This window comes from Micromys minutus (assembly GCF_963924665.1).
Source record: "Micromys minutus genome assembly, chromosome: 21".
NCBI classification, from domain to species: domain Eukaryota; kingdom Metazoa; phylum Chordata; class Mammalia; order Rodentia; family Muridae; genus Micromys; species Micromys minutus.
The window spans coordinates 5,988,882-6,005,233 of record NC_137956.1 but is presented as its reverse complement, the minus strand read 5'-3'; positions in this window follow the sequence as shown (position 1 = coordinate 6,005,233).

Here is a 16,352-nt window from a genome sequence, read left to right as displayed (position 1 = left end):
AAGGTGTGTGGCTTTAAGAAACTCATTTAGTTTGTCCTTCTCTTGATTTCTCTTCTATGAAAATGTGGTTAAAAAAATCCCCTAACATACACACACACACACACACACACACACACACACACACACACACATATGAAAAGCTAAGCCCAGGACACAATACCCAGTATGTGCTCAGTAAATTAATTTGCTTTCTTCCTAAAAGAAATTGTGTTGTGGGGGCTGGTGAAACAGTTCAGTGGTGAAGAGCATTTTCTGCTCTTCTAGAAGACATGGATTCAGCTCTGGAGTCACATCTGGTGGCTGACATACAGGTGTCACTGCAGCTCCAGGACACCCAACGCCCTCTTCTGGCCTCCACGAGCACAGCACTTTCATGCACATACACACTGTCAGCTGCAGATACACATAAATAAAACTTAAGTATCTTTTCTAATATTTGTGATGTCTGGCATTTGAATTTCTGTAACATACATAAGTGAGTTTTTTTATATTTTTAATTTCTTATATATAAATTTAGGTTTTCTTGCATTAACAAATGCTAATTTTCACACGTTAATCTTTTTCTGGCTAAGAGAAATACACATCTTACTAATTAAAGGCACAGAATTCTAAAGAAAAATTATGAACATGATTTGGAAACTCATGTACATATTTATTTAACACCATTTCATATCTTTAAGAACCCTTTTGGAAACTTATTTAGAAAACTGAAAAGTCCTTGAATACCAAGTGGTTTAGCAGGAATTTCTTAATGAGTTAAGTGTAAATGAATCAAAAACACATGAATTCTATTTTCTGTAAATAACACATGGTTTTGAAAACTGAAAATGTAGTATAAAAAAAATACCTTCTGTGTACTATTGAATCAGAGCATAGAAGTGGTACTTCTTAAGCTGGGGGAGTCTGGTTTAGATGAAAGATGATAGTCTGTGAAGTTCTCCCTGGATGAGCACACCATTGCACGCTTGACTTTGTTTGAATAAAATGTTGCTTTGGCATGCTGGCCAAGGCTACATCTGATGAGACTGTGGGTATTCCCGTTTCTTGAGTGAAATCTTCTTTGGACAAGAGAGAAAGCAATTGTTTTCACGACTGTAAGTTACTCACATGGGGACACTACACAGCCTCAGATATGAGAATAGCTGGGGGGAGTGGGGAGGGAGGGAGCATGGAGAAAGGTTGGTGAAATGGGGCGCCACGATTCCCAGGAGGAAGTATTCTGAAGGAATGGCAGGAAGATGAGTGAACCGGCTTCTCAAAACAACATTAAAGCCTTTCACTGATATTGCCAAGTAAATGTGTCTCTAAATACTTTAATTATATTGCGTCCATGACCTCCTCTTTCATCCCTCTGCCCCACCCCCTTTGTCTAACTTTCCTCATGTTCTCTCCCTCACAGGAGACCTGGGACCCACATGAAGCAGTCACAACTGCAATAATCCTGTTCCTCTGGTTGAAACCATGCACTTCATTTTCTGCTTTCAGAAGGGTTTTCATTCCCTTGTAGTAGTAGACATTCTCTTGCCTCATTCAAAATCGAGAAACCAGCCATATTTTGTTAGTTTTAGAATAAAGGCATGCAAATAAAATGAGTTTGTGAAATTAACACCAAGATAGGACTAAATAGCCATTGAGTACTAAAAGGACCAGAGGACTCATCGGCAGATACACCCATGATTCAATGGATCAGAATTAAGACTTCAGACATAACTCTCAGGTTGAGTGGGATGGCACCAGCCTAAAATTCCAGTACTTTAGGAATTTAGTTCAAAGCAAGCCATCACTACATAGTAAGTTCAAGGCCATCCTGGGCTGTCAGAAGCCTTGACTCAAAAATCACAAGAAGGTCAATCAAAATGGGCCAGCATATAAAAGTACTTACCATCAAAGCCTGAGTTCAATTTTTGGAACCCGCATGTTCGAAGGAAGTAACAATTTTCTTCTGATCTCCATACACGAACTATAGTGTGTACACAAACTAAATAAGCAGAAAATGTTCTGGCCATAAGTTTAAACACTGAATTGTTATAAAATTAATTAATTTCACCATTGGCTAGAGCAGGCACAAGTACTCACAGATTGGAGAAATCAGGAATGTTCATTATGCAGGGTCGTCTCTTCAAAGTAAGATACAAATACCTGTTTCCCACCCAGAAAGCTGGGAGTGGGTATCGTTCATGACCTGGTGACCTTGGCTATGTGTAGAACCAGACCATATCCAAATCTGCCTTAATATTTATCCTCAATTCTCCTTCATTTGACCTTTACCTTTAGCTTTGTTTCTCAGCCAATAGAACCCGTCGTTATGGGAGATGTCACCTGTACTTTATAGCCTGCTGACGTCTACACTATTTCAGAGACCACACCAGATCCTAGGCCCTTAAGGTCACACATACTTTGGGTTGTGTAATTATGCCTTTTGTGCATTGGGGATTGTATTGCACCAGAAAGCCTTTTTTCCAAAATTGTTCCATGTTTATATATGTGTACAATAAATCACCTGGTGTCAGACTCCAGAAATTTTGACCCAACACCAGCTAAACGGAGTTTTCCTTCTAACTTCACATACATAGGTCATTTCTCTGACAGCAGCAGAGCTTGCCAGGACCTGCGGTGGGTTACATACTCAATAAACAAACAAACAAACAGTTGGCAGTGGTGGTACATGCCTTTGGTCCCAGCATTCAGGAGGTAGAGGCAGGTGGATCTGCAATCCTGGTCTTTAGAATGAGTTCAGGAATGACCAGGGCTACACAAGAAACCCTGTCTGGAAAACAAACAAAAGAAAAACAAAGAAATGATGGTACCTATGCCATCATTTGTATGCTCCCAACAGGATTATTCACTTTGGCAAAGTTCAGAAAGGTGTGATGACCATCACCTGGTAAACAAATGTAAGCTGAGGTTGTCATGCAAGGGAATGTTACTTGGCAACAAAAAGAAACAAAGTATTGGTACCTCTTACAAAGTGGATGAACCTTGATAATGCTACTGTGAAATATCCAATCACAGGCAACTACCTATGTTATGATTCCGTTTATATATATTTTCTAGACAAACCAGAAAATAGTATCAGCAAAATTATCAGAAAATAAACATTGATTCCAAAGAGTTAGGAGAACAGAGAAAAGTGAAAGAGATGGGGCTAAAGAAGTAGCTCAGAGGTTAAGAGGGTTGGCTGCTCCTCCAGAGAACCTGTGTTCGGTTCCCAGCACCTACAGGGCCGCTAACAACCACCCGAAACTACAATTCCAGGAATTCAACTCCCTCTTCTGGCCTCTGCAGGCACTACACATATGTAGCACACAGAAATAGACATAACAGAACACTCATAAGTACAAAATAGAGACAAATTAATAAAAAATATCAAAGGGCAAATTATTAAAGGGTATAGGATTTAATACAGACAAAACACAGAACACGGGTAAGTACAAAATAGAGACAAATTAAGAGAAAAATATCAAAGGGTAAATTATTAAAGGGTTTCTAGAAAGGTTTAACTCAAGAGGGAAGACCCACCCATGGATTGGGCTGGAGGTCCTGGACTGAACTCAAAGGAGAGCGTGATCTGAGTATAAGCCTCAATCCTTTCTGCTTCCTGACTTCAAACAATATGACCTGTCTTCTCACATGTCCCCACAATGATGGCTGTTCCTGCCCTTCAGGCACCGCCTCCCCACCTATAGCATCTTGATTGGACACTGGTGGATCCTGGGCGGGGAATCGAGGTGAGACATCCAGGAAGTGAAGAGACAGGCTTCAGTGAGAAAGTTCATTTTCCTGGTGAGAGCAAAGGCTGTTGAATCTTTGAGGGATGCATAGGGGCTATGGGACCAGGGTGCTGGTTCCCTCCTCATTTGCATAAGGAGGAATTTGTCGCTACTGTCTCCGACCAGCAGAAAAGGAGCAACAACACAGCTTTCTTCTCAAAGCGGTTTATTCTGGAACTTTACAGCATGCCAGTGAACATCTTTCTGTCTCCTTTCTGTCTCTTTCTGTTTCTCTTTCTGTCCTCTCCGCCCCCAAGTGCAGTCCCTTTTATCCTCTCTCAACTCCACCTCCTCAGTCCATGTTGCGAGGCTGCAGTTCATAGGTCCACGTCATCTGGCCTGATCTCGCGTCATGGATGCGCCTACGCAGCTCGCATGGTGGGAGTGGCTAATCTGGGGGGAGGGGAGGAGGAAGTCAGGTGCTAGTCACAAAACTAGGCTGGAGTCCCAAGTGCTATCTTTGGACTGCCGCCACACCTGCTCTCCACAGGAATTCAAGGTGCTTCTGGGTATGATATTATGCGGGGAGAAGAAGTTTAGTCTGGCTCCTGAGCTATGTGACCTCCTCCAGCTATGTGTCCCGGACTTGCAGGCCCAGGGCAGGAGGGGAGCCATCCTACTCCTGATGATTTCAAGACAAGATTTCCCGGGTCTGGACATGCCTGACCCAACTCTTTCTCTGAGCCTGTTCCCCCCACCTGTCACACACATACCATGGCTCCCCAGCCCTACATGTTCCCTTGGACTGTGAGCCAAAGTAAAACCATTCCTTAAATTACTTTGACGCCATGTATGGCAGGAATGAGAACAGTAACTAATACAGAGATGAGAAATATTTTCTAAATTGGTGGTATTAATGGTGCCATAACTGAATTGCCATAAAGGGGGAGTGTGCAGTATATAATCACACTTCCATAAGGATATCACCTTAAAAGAACCAGAGACAATAGAAACATTGGTTTTTATTTTATTGAAAAAAAGGCAAAGTAGTTTCTGTTTGAATTTTTACATGTGCACATTCCGTTTAAGGTCGAAGGGGTGCCGATTACCAAAACAGCTTCACGGCATGTAAGTACAAACAGTACCTCAGGTTGTGCTTCCCCTGTTTGAAAACCAAAGCATATTTAAGTTTGCTGACCCGTGGTGGGGTCGAGCATTCCTAGGAGGTGTTGAGGAAGCTGAGTATCAGTTCCAAGAGTCGAGGCCCAAGAAACGTCAGCTGGAGACTACAGAGAATCATGGGAATCTTTCAGTAGGAGTCCTGCCCCTCCCCCAGTGACCAGTGTAAAAACTACTTTTAGTTTGCTACCCTATCAGGACCAGGCCAACATTCCATACTTTTCTGGCTTGCTGTCTTAAGTTCATAATAGGCCATAGGAATGTTGTCTGGCATGCATTTAAATTAATTTTCCTTCTGCGCCCTACTTCGAGTAGGCAAGATTGTAGGCTAGCCATAACTATCTCTGTTAATATCTTAGTTTCACACATATGTGAACTCCAGGTAAAATGTAGGTTACACTTCTACACATAAATAAGGTAAAATGTTTTGTTGTTGTTGTTGTCCTTTTTTTTTTTTTCCTTTCTAAAAGTTTTTCCCAACAAGGTTTCTCTGTGTAGCCCTGGCTGTCCTGGAATTCACTCTATAGTTCAGGCTAGCCCCAAGCTCACGGAAGATCCACCTGTCATTTTCTCCCCAGTGCCAGGATTAAAGGCATGCAGCATTACCACCCCAGAAGGCAAAAGGTTTTCATTGCATAAATTTCATTGTCGGCTTTTTAAAATCCGTATGGAAAATATACAGTAACCGAGTACACAAGTTCTGGGGGGGAGATGAAAACGTGGTAAATTGTGCTAGATGGGTGTGAACTACTTGTGGATGTAAAGACCATGGGCTAAAATGAAGTTCCTCTCCCATGGACACCAGGTGTTCTCTTGACTTATTCATTGCACAAAGAAATAGTGATGGTTGGGGCTGAGGAGGTGGCTCATTGGGTATGAGGCTTGCCTTACAAACATGAGCGCCTGACTTTCAGCCCCCAGCACCCATTTAAAAGGCTGGGCATGGCTATACGCACTCGTGTAACTCCAGTGGTGTGGGGAACAGAGACTGAACGGTCACTGAGGCTTGCTACCCATCAGCCCAGCACATGTTCAACAAGAGACTCAGATTCTCGTGAACAAGACAAAGAGTCACGGAGCCGGAAAATATCTGACATCCTTCTCTTGGCCTCTGCAAGTACTCAATACACACTCATTTGTATAAAGCACACTCACAAACACCACGAACATGCACGCATGCATGTACAAACACACCGGCGGTGATCCTTCATTCAATACAGATGACTCATGGATAGCTATTTGCATCATAAGAAAACGTCTTCTTAACACATTCTGTTGATTTGATTTTTTTAAATCTTCCTTCTAGGTGCTGGAAGGATGGCTCAGTGGTTAGTTAACAGCACTGCCTGCATCTGCAGAGAACCAGGGATCAACTCCAAGCACCCACATTACAACTCACACCTGTCTGTAGTTCCAGCTCTGGAGGATGATCTGACCTCTCACAGACACACATGCAGACAAATGAACATAAATAAATAACCTTCTTTCTATAAAATTCTTAGTTACCCTAGTTGTTAGAAGTTCAGAGAAGTTGTGTGTGTGTGTGTGTGTGTGTGTGTGTGTGTGTTTCATTGCTTGAAATAAGACACCCTGATAAAAGCAATTTAAAACAGAAGGGGTTTGTTCTGGTTCACAGTTCAGGGAAATGCAGTCCATCATGGTGGGGAAGACACAGCAACACGGGCAGGAGTCTGGCCACACACATTGAATCCACACTGTGGAACCAGTTTTGGGACTGTACTACATTGCTTCAGGCTTCTTCCTGGCAACCTACTCCCTCTGGAAAGGCTCTCTCCTACAGATTCCACAATCTATATAAGTAGCACCACCATCTGGAGATCAAGTGTCCAAACAGATGACCAGATGCTGGTCACTTCACATTCAAATTAGAGCAGCATGGTGTTTACAATTTATAGAAGTCATTTCAGACCAAAGTTTAATTGAAAAAGGATAACTGAAAATGGTAAGGACAGGGTGATCTGGGCTTTATTCTTCTTGGCATTTCCCTAAATACACATGTGTTGGTTTGTATGTGCTTAGCCAGGGAGTGGCACTATTAGGAGGTGTGGCCTTGTTGGAGTAGGTGCATGAGCTTTAACACCCCCATCCTAGCTCCCTGGAAGCCAGTCTTCTAGCTGCATTCAGAATAAGAAGTAGAACTCTCAGCTCCTTCAGCCTCATGTCTGATTGGATGCTGCCTTGTTCCTGCCTTGATGATAATGGACTGAACCTCTGAGACAGCCCCAATTAAATGTCATCCTTACAAGAGCTGCCTTGGTCATGGTTTCTATTCACAGCAGTAAATCCCTAAGTAAGACAACATAGTAAACACACATCAATTTCTTCCATAAAGAAAATTCCAAGCTGTGAAGCTCAGCGCTTATATGAGTACAACATCCTCTCTGCTTGGCTTGTTCTCTCTGATTAGGGACTAAACAGGAATGGGGGAAATTAGCTGCGTAAACACATAGCCAAACACAAGTGTAATGGTTAACTTTCTATATTAACCAGGCTATCACACTCTTCTGGCCTTACCATGTTCCCCACCATTCTGAAGTTGTGGGCCAGACAGCACAGTGGAATAGACTTTTGATAGTTACAGTGTGAATTAGGCAGAAGCAGCCTCGAGGTTTGGGGCAGGCTATCCAGAAGGCAGGATATGCTTTGAATCTGTCCAATATATGATATGATTTCTCTCATAATCAGGACTCACAGGTCCAGGAAGTGAGGGATGGAAAGGAGACTGTCCCACTAGGAAGGTTTTGCTCCCTGTTCCTATGACCTCAAGTTCTGTTGTCCTAGATGATTTGGTTCCATAGTAGGGAGTGCTCCTACCAGAAGACACAGCACACACTCCATTGCGCTGGAAACTCAGATGTTCCCCTGGACACTTGGGCTTCTAATGCGCTTAAGTCAACAGACTAAGAAAGGATAACAGTGTTAGGAGGGATGATCCAGACTTCCAAAGAGAAACTGGCTGTGTCTTCACAACAGAAATAGGAAAAATTATGTCCGGACTGCAGGAGATCCTTTAGGTCGCCTATTGAAACTAAAGCCAATGGGAAACTATGAGCTAATTCGGGCAGGTTGACACTGGCCTTCAGGAATGAAAGTATGGGTCACTCCTCCAGGAAAAGACGCAAGACCTTTGAGGGTAGAGGGAATATAAAATGGGTAGTAGAGAAAGATAGTTATAAACACCAGTTAAGGACATAACTAATTGCAGAACCAAGGATTAAAATTGACACAAGTGTTTCTGTTGTGGTTTGAATAAAAACGACCCCCATACCTTTGTATAGTTAATCACTTACTTAGTCATTAGGGAGTAGGAACTATTTAAAAAGATTATAAGGACTAGAAGGTTTGTCCTTGTTGGAGGATGTGCATCATTTGAGGTTTCAAAAGCCCATGCCAGGCCTAGTGCCTCTCTCTCTTCTTGCTGCCTGTGGATCAGGATGTAGAACTCTCAGCTCCTTTTCCAGCACCATGTCTGCCTGCGTGCTGCCATGCTTCCCACCATAATGACCATGGACTAAACCTCTGAAACTGTAAGCCAGCCCCCAAATAAAGCCTTTTTTCCCTAAATGATTTGTTTACTTATTTTATGTATATGAGTGCTCAATCTACATGTACACCTACATGCCAGAAGAAGGCATTAGATACAGTTACAGATGGTTGTGAGCCACCATGTGGTTGCTGGGAATTGAACTCAGGACCTCTGGAAGAGCAGCCAGTGCTCTTAACTGCTGAGCCATCTCTTCAGACCTTAAATGCTTTTTTGTTTTTAATAAGCATTTCCTTGGTTATGTCTTCTTTTTATAGCAATATAACAGTGATAAGACAGTTTCTGTCACATTTTGTTAAAAACATATTTGTGTGTGCAGATATTTATGCTTTTCTTGATTTCTTTATCATATAACATCAACTGAAGTAATATTAGTAGGTATCCATTAAGTGGCTATATTAAGTTTTGAGATACTAAGAGCCTGTCCCTAAAGGGACATTACCATATATTCTAAAATTCACAATACATTTGAGGTTATACATGGCATGACTATATCATGTAAGGCATAATTTTGACATGGTTATTTTCAAATTAAGCATGGAAACTAAGCATGAAATAAGGAGATATGATTGTGTGCTGAAGTGGGAAGAAGGTTTTTTTTTTGGAAAGTCAGTTGAGTCAGATGCTGTTTTGCTGGGGCAGACATGCGAAGGAGTGTTTTCCTGAAGCAGATACAGGTAAAAGGATGTTCTGCTAAAGCAAGCACATGAAAGAACACGTGTTTGCTATATATGGCATTGCTGAGGTCTATTTATTGTGACTCCATAGAGAGAAACATGCCAAACAAACTTCTGGTGGTGTTCTGGCAGCTTCTTGAGTCCTCAGCCTCGGGCTGATTGGCAGAGTGATGTCAGCTGATACAAACTCATGTGGAGTTTTGCTATAGACTCATGTGAGGTAAGACCCATGGGAGGACACGTGATGTTTGGAGGGAGTATAAATAGGACCCAACAGACAGTGGTGGCTGGCTTGCATAGCTAGCTTTGCGACACTTTTTGGTCTTCCGCTTTGATTATCTTCACTTTGTTGTCCTTGCATCCTTGCTGGTCCTAATCGCTCCTGCTGACTCATGCCAATTTGGCCAAGGTCTGGCTGTTTCTGCTAGGTCATGCCTCGGGCTCTGATTTGTGTTTGGTATCCCAACTGAATGGGACTGCGGTGTTCCCGTGAAGTGTTTACTAGTGGATGGAGCTGCCACTGGGGATTCCTGTGAACTGAACTGCTGATTTCTTGACAGCACAGATTGGATTTGCTCCAAAGAACAATTTCTGACCAGGTCCACATCCCTAGTATCCTAATAAGCTTTCTTTCCCACTACCTCTAGTGGGTGGTGGGCTACGCAGGAGGTTAAAGCATTTAAGAACCCATATTAAAAGTAGGTTTTGAAAAAATCAAAACCTACATATGTCAGGTTGAAAAAGGGTAGACTTGTGATAATTATTCTTGGTTGCCAGCTGAACTACATCTGGAATTAACTAAAACCCAAGCAGCCAGGCATATCTGTGTGAGATTTCTTTGTTTCTTTGTTTGTTTGTTTGTTTGTTTGTTTTGATTGAATTGTTTGAAGTCTGAAGACCCACCCTAAATCTGGGCCACACTTTCTGGATATGGAAGAAAGAAATTGTTGCTTTTTGCCTGCTTGCTCTCATCCTCACTAACAAGTTCATATATCTTTCTGTTGAGGCATTTCTTCACTGGTACTAGAGCCTACTTCTTCACAATTCTAATTTATACTGAAGACCACAGGTCAAAACTCATCTGCACAGTCCCATTCTTCCTGATACCAGCTTGCCAAAGCTTAACACAAGCATCAGCAGATTGGTAAGGTTTTCCCTCCAGTTGGTGGGGAGGGCGCTTCCCCCAGCGAGGTCCAGCCAACCTCTATGGGCTTAGGGGTGAGCTTTTCATTGTCCCTATGACAGGCCTCTCAGCTGATGTACAATATAGGACTTCGACCCTTCAGTGACTCACCTCTCAAAAGCGGTTTTCATGACCCCTCCCTCGGGCTCTTTTACCTGTAGAACAAATTCCTAAGCTTAGGTGGGCCGTTTTCTTTGGTGAGTCTGGGACTCACTACACCTTTTCTCCGGACACTGGTAGGAATAGTTCGATAACATATTCCTGTCACCCAATGGGTGCCTCGTCGTCTTCTACCTTGCCTTCAGGTTCCCCTCTGGGATGTCTCCTGGAAAATCTCAAATCTCTAAAGTTAACACCTTGCTTGTCGGCATCAAAGCAGGTACAGCTCTGCATTCAGTACCCATTAGACAACGGCTCTACACGGCCAGTTAATGGCACACTAGATCCGATGACCTTGCGGGATCCTCATGCATACTGCCAACCGTCTGGTAAATGGAAAGAGGTCCCCTATGCCCAAGCTCTTCACTCCAACTCCTCTCTCTGCTCTTCTTGTCCCCCAACTCAACTTCTCTTAGCCGTGAAACCTCCACCAGATGATGCTACAACCCTCGATCCAGCTAAAGAACTGCCTCCTTTCCACTGCAGACTTGACTCTCTAAGCCTTCCAAAACCCCAACCACCTCCACCACCTCCTCAGCTTCCTCTTCTCACTAGATTTCCCAGAGCTGCCTTGTTCAACCTTTCCAGCCCCCTCCCCCTCCCCCTGTGTCAGCTGCAGGCCGCTCCAATTGTCCTGCATTGGCACCTACTTTCAGCCTTTTCATCACCTCCTCTAAGGCCACAGCCAAAATCCCAAGTCCTTTTCCCCCTTCCCTGGGACCCCTAACCCAGCATCGGTCCTTCCTCTAAGGGAAGTTGCTGGGGTAGGTGGCCTTGTCAGAGAACATGGCCCTTCCTCACTAAGTGAACTGTTTCAAATAGAAAACAGACTGGGATCCTATACGTCTAACTCCTCTGCCTTTATGAAAGAGTTTCAGTACATTACTCAATCCCAGCTTGACTTCCCACTCTGGACATATATATGATCCTCACTAATTACTTCCTGACAGACACAGGAGAGTTTGGGAGCAAGAATGCATGCAGACAAGACTCATCAGACAGTGGCAACATACCCAATCAGATCTGAGGCAGGACCTGACCAGGATCCTCAATGTAATTATAATTCCCAGGTGGTGTTTTTGCCAAATAGAGATTCATAACCCTGCTTCCTGGCCGGTCTCCATAGGGTAGCCTTAATACCAGTAAATTTTTAAAAAATCCAAGAGGACATCTAGGACAAACAAGAAAACCCATCTCATTTTTTAGAGCACCTTATAAAGGCCCTATTACAATATACTAATCTAGACCCTGAAAACCCAGAAGGTAAGCAATTTCTGATGACCCAATTCTTTTTCCAGAGCTACCCTGACATAAAAACCAAACTTAGACATTTGGAGAGGAGACCCATAACTCCACAGGTAGAAGTCTTGGCACTGGCCTTCAAAGTAACATCAGAGAGATGAAAAGACCTGCAGACAAAAATACCACATGCTGGCAACAGCTGTGTGACCAGCCCCAGCCACTGCCCCAAACTCCTGCTCTTCTAATGCACAGATACCATCAGGCTCCTGCTAGAAATGTGGTCAACAAGGTCATTGGGCAAGGGCTTCCCCTAACCCACAAAAGCCAAAGGGGCCATGCCTTAGGTGCTATCAGGAGGGTCACTGGGCTGTGGACTGCCTTCAGGTGGTCCCTTCCCCTTCTCCCACAGCAACTATACATCCACCTAAATATTCTCTCTCCCCTTATCTTTTTATAAAACACAGCAGCTAGGAGGCAGAGGCAGGCAGATCTCTGAGTTCAAGACCACCCTGGTCTGCAGAATGAGTTCCAAGACAGCCAGGGCTACACAGAGAAATACTGTCTCAGAAAAAAAAAAAAATCACATACTACCAAAGTTACCTATTCAAAGTATAAATAGAAAAGATCTTTGGTAACTTTTGGTTGAAAGTTGATTTTATTTGATATTAGAATGGCTACTCCAGCTTGTTTCTTGGGACCATTTACTTGGAAGGTTTTTTTTCCAGCCTTTTACTCCCAGGTAATGCTTGTCTTTGTCTCTGAGATGAGTTTCCCATATGCAGCAAAATGCTGGGTCCTGGTTATGTATTCAGTCTTTTTATTGGCGAATTGAGTCCATTGATGTTAAGAGATAGTAAGGAAAAGTGATTGTTGCTTCCTGTTATTTTTGTTGTTAGAGGTAGAATTATGTTTGTGTGGCTATCTTCTTTTGGGTTTGTTGTGAAAAGATTAATTTTTTGCTTTTCCTAGGGTGTAGTTTCCTTCCTTGTGTTGGAGTTTTCTATCTATTATTCTTTGTAGGCTGGATTTGTGGAAAGATATTGTATAAATTTTGTTTTGTCGTGGAATATCTTGGTCTCTCTATGTTAATTGAGGGTTTTGCTGGATATAGTAGCCTGGGCTGACACTTGTGTTCTCTTAGGGTCTGAATGACATCTGTCCAGGATCTTCTAGCTTTCATAGTCTCTATTGAGAATCTGGTATAATTCTGATTGGTCTGCCTTTATATGTTACTTGACCCTTTTCCCTTACTGATTTTAATATTCTTTTTTTTTTGTTTGTTTGTTTTGTGCATTTGATGTTTTGACTATTATGTGATGGGAGGAATTTCTTTTCTGGCCCAATCTATTTTGAGTTCTGAAGGCTTCTTGTATGTTCACAGGCATTTCTTTCTTTAGGTTAGGGAAATTTTCTTCTATAATTTTGTTGAAGATATTTACTGGCCTTTTAAGTTGGGAGTCTTCACTCTCTTGTATACCTATTATCCTTAGGTTTGGTCTTCTCATTGTGTACTGGCTGGTTTTATGTGTCAACTTGACACAATCTGGAGTTATCACAGAGAAAGGAGCCTCAGTTGAGGAAATTCCTCCATGAGATCCAGCTGTAAGACATTTTCTCAACTAGTGATCAAGAGAGAGGCCCCACAATTGTGTGTGGGGCCATATCTGGGCTGATAGACCTGGGTTCTATAAGAAAGCAGGCTGAGCAAGCCAGTAAGCAACATCCCTCCATGGCCTCTGCATCGGCTCCTGCTTCCTGACCGGCTTGCGTTCCAGTCCTGACTTCCTTTGTTGATGAACAGCAATGTGGAAGTGTAAGCTGAATAAATCCTTTGCTCCCCAACTTGCTTCTTGGTCATGATGTTTGTGTAGGAATACAAACTCTGACTAAGATACATTGTGTCCAGGATTTCCTGGATGTTTTGCATTAGGAGCTTTTTGCATTTTCTTTGACTATTGTGTCAATATTTTCTATGATATCTTCTGCCCCTGAGATTCTCTCTTCAACCTCTTGTATTCTGTTGGTGATGCTTACGTCTATATCTCTGTCCTAGGTTTTTGATCTCCATAGTTGTCTCTTTTTGTGATTTCTTTATTGTTTCTATTTTCATTTTTAGATCCTGGATGGTTATGTTTTCTTGTAACTCTTTAAGGGATTTTTGTGTTTCCTATTTAATGGTTTCTACTATTTTACCTGTGTTCTCCTTTATTTCTTTAAGGGAGTTATTTATGTCCTTTTTAAAGTCCTCTATCACCATCATGAGATCTGATTTTAAATGTAATTCTTGCTTTTCTGGTGTGTTGGGATATCCAGTACTTGCTGTGGTGGGAGAACTGGATTCTGATGATGCCAAGTTGTCTTTGTTTCTGTTGCTCAGGTTCTTGGGCCTGCCTCTCATCGTCTGGTTATCTTTGATGTTGGTTTGTCTTGCTGGCTCTGACTGGAGCTTGTCTCTCCTGTGGGCCTGTGAGCCTGTGATCTTTAGAGTGAGAGCAATCCTGTGAGACCAGCTCTCTGTGGGCAGGTTTTGGGTCCTGAGGGCTGTGGGACAGCCCCAGCTCTGAGTGCAGATGGAGACTGGAAGGGGGCCGTCAGGTTTTTATTATAATAAATCAGAACCTCTGATATAATTCTAGGTGGCCTTTAGGTGAGAAAAGATGGGAGAATATTTACAAAATATAAAGCCAGTGATGGGCCATAGAAATAACAATTTCTATGATCCCATAGAAATAACAGCCCGTATAGAATTAACAACTGAAAATACAGACAATACACTCCTTCACATAATGTGAAGAATAGGTTACCCCAACAGAACTCTGGTAAAGTTCTCAGATAATCAATCAATGTTCCAAGAATGGTATTTGTTATAGGCGCCATTCATATTAATAAGTTGTTTCCAAAGTCCTGCTGCTAAAAATATGTTCTTGTTGCAAGTATTTGTGCCCAAGTCCTTTTGTTTATGGGGGAAGAAATTGAAATGACTCTCTTGGCAGTGACCTTGCAGTTGTGTAAGCCAAAGGATTAAGAGTACCTTTGAGAAGGGGCAGCATGTGATATCTCTGGCATTGAAAATGATGTAAATTTATATATAACGGGTATGGATGATGTTTTTATTATATCCTGTCAACCAAACTAGCCTTTCTGTCAGGAAACAGTTTTTGATCCACAGAACTTTCGCCACACATTAGAATCCTTGCTGGGTCCAGATCACATTCAATGTCCATTTGGTGGGTCAATTCATTTTTAAAGATCCATTTCCAAATAAAATGACTCTGTAACTCTGACTTTGAGCAGCAACTATTCATGCCAGCACAGTACAAGAAAGCTTGAGTCTAATCCTAACATCATTCTTCGTGTAACATAAGAACTGTCGGCATTGCCAAGTCTGAAGGCAGAGCTCCTTTTGATTTGCCTTAAACTAGCTAGTGCCCAGCATTGCTTCACAGTGTGCAAACAGAACAGCAGCTAAGCTTCTGTGGAGCAGACACATCCTGTAGAAAGAACAGTAAAGTCACTAGACTTAGTGTAGAATGAGAGGCTCAAAATAATCCATAAAATAAGAAAGTAAAAAAATTCAGGTATGGGCAACTTAGAAATGCTTTCCTTCCTCCACAAAGAGCTTCCTCACCAACTTCCTGTTGATTTGCTTGAAAGATAGTAACTATTAGCAAAGAAGTAAGTCAGCCAGGCAGAACAATTGAGTGGGCAGTGTTTGCCTTGGGTGTTCCCTTCATTTCCTCTTCCTCCCTTTCCTCTCAAGGCATTCCTTCCTCTTGATACATTTTAAGGTTTTAATGGAAAGTTGCTTATTTTCAATGAAACATAAGTATTTAGAAAACAACCATAGAAACTCAAAGAGGTAATTGCTAGTGATGAAATGTGACATATCATTCATGGGGCAGAGGTGAACGTCAGGGTCCTTTTGCATCTGCACTTCCTCTTCCACAGTGATGAAACATGTTCCACATCCATCACCACATCTCCATGTGAAGGTGCACAGAAAGAAGGGGGATTGGTCTCTGGACCACAGACCCTGATATCTGCCAGGAGGCCTGTTCACCTTCCAGTCGGAAGCTTTGGAGACAGATCATCATGTAATAGAGATGATGAGATGGTTCAGCTCAAAGAATTAAGAATATAAGATGCTGCACACAGAATAGGCAACTAAGAATCAACCAGGTCAACCACTCTGGAAATCAGTCTGGAGGTTCCTCAGAAAACCGGACATAGTCCTACCTGAGGACCTAGTTATACCACTCCAACATATAACATGGACACATGTTCCACCATGTTCATAGCAGCCTTATTTATAATAGCCAGAAGCTGGAAAGAACCCAGATGTCCTTCAACAGGGGAATGGATACAGAAAATGTGGTACATTTACACAATGGAGAACTATTTAGCTATTAAAAACAATGACTTCATGAAATTCTTAGGCAAATGGATGGAACTAAAAAATATCATCCTGAGTGAGGTTCCCAATTACAAAAATACCACAAAACCAAAACAAACAAACCACATGGTATGCACTCACTGATAAGTGGATATTAGCCCAAAAGTTTAGATTATCCAAGATACAGTTCACAGACCACATGAAGCTCGAGAAGAAAGATGACCAAAGTGCAGGTGCTTCAGTT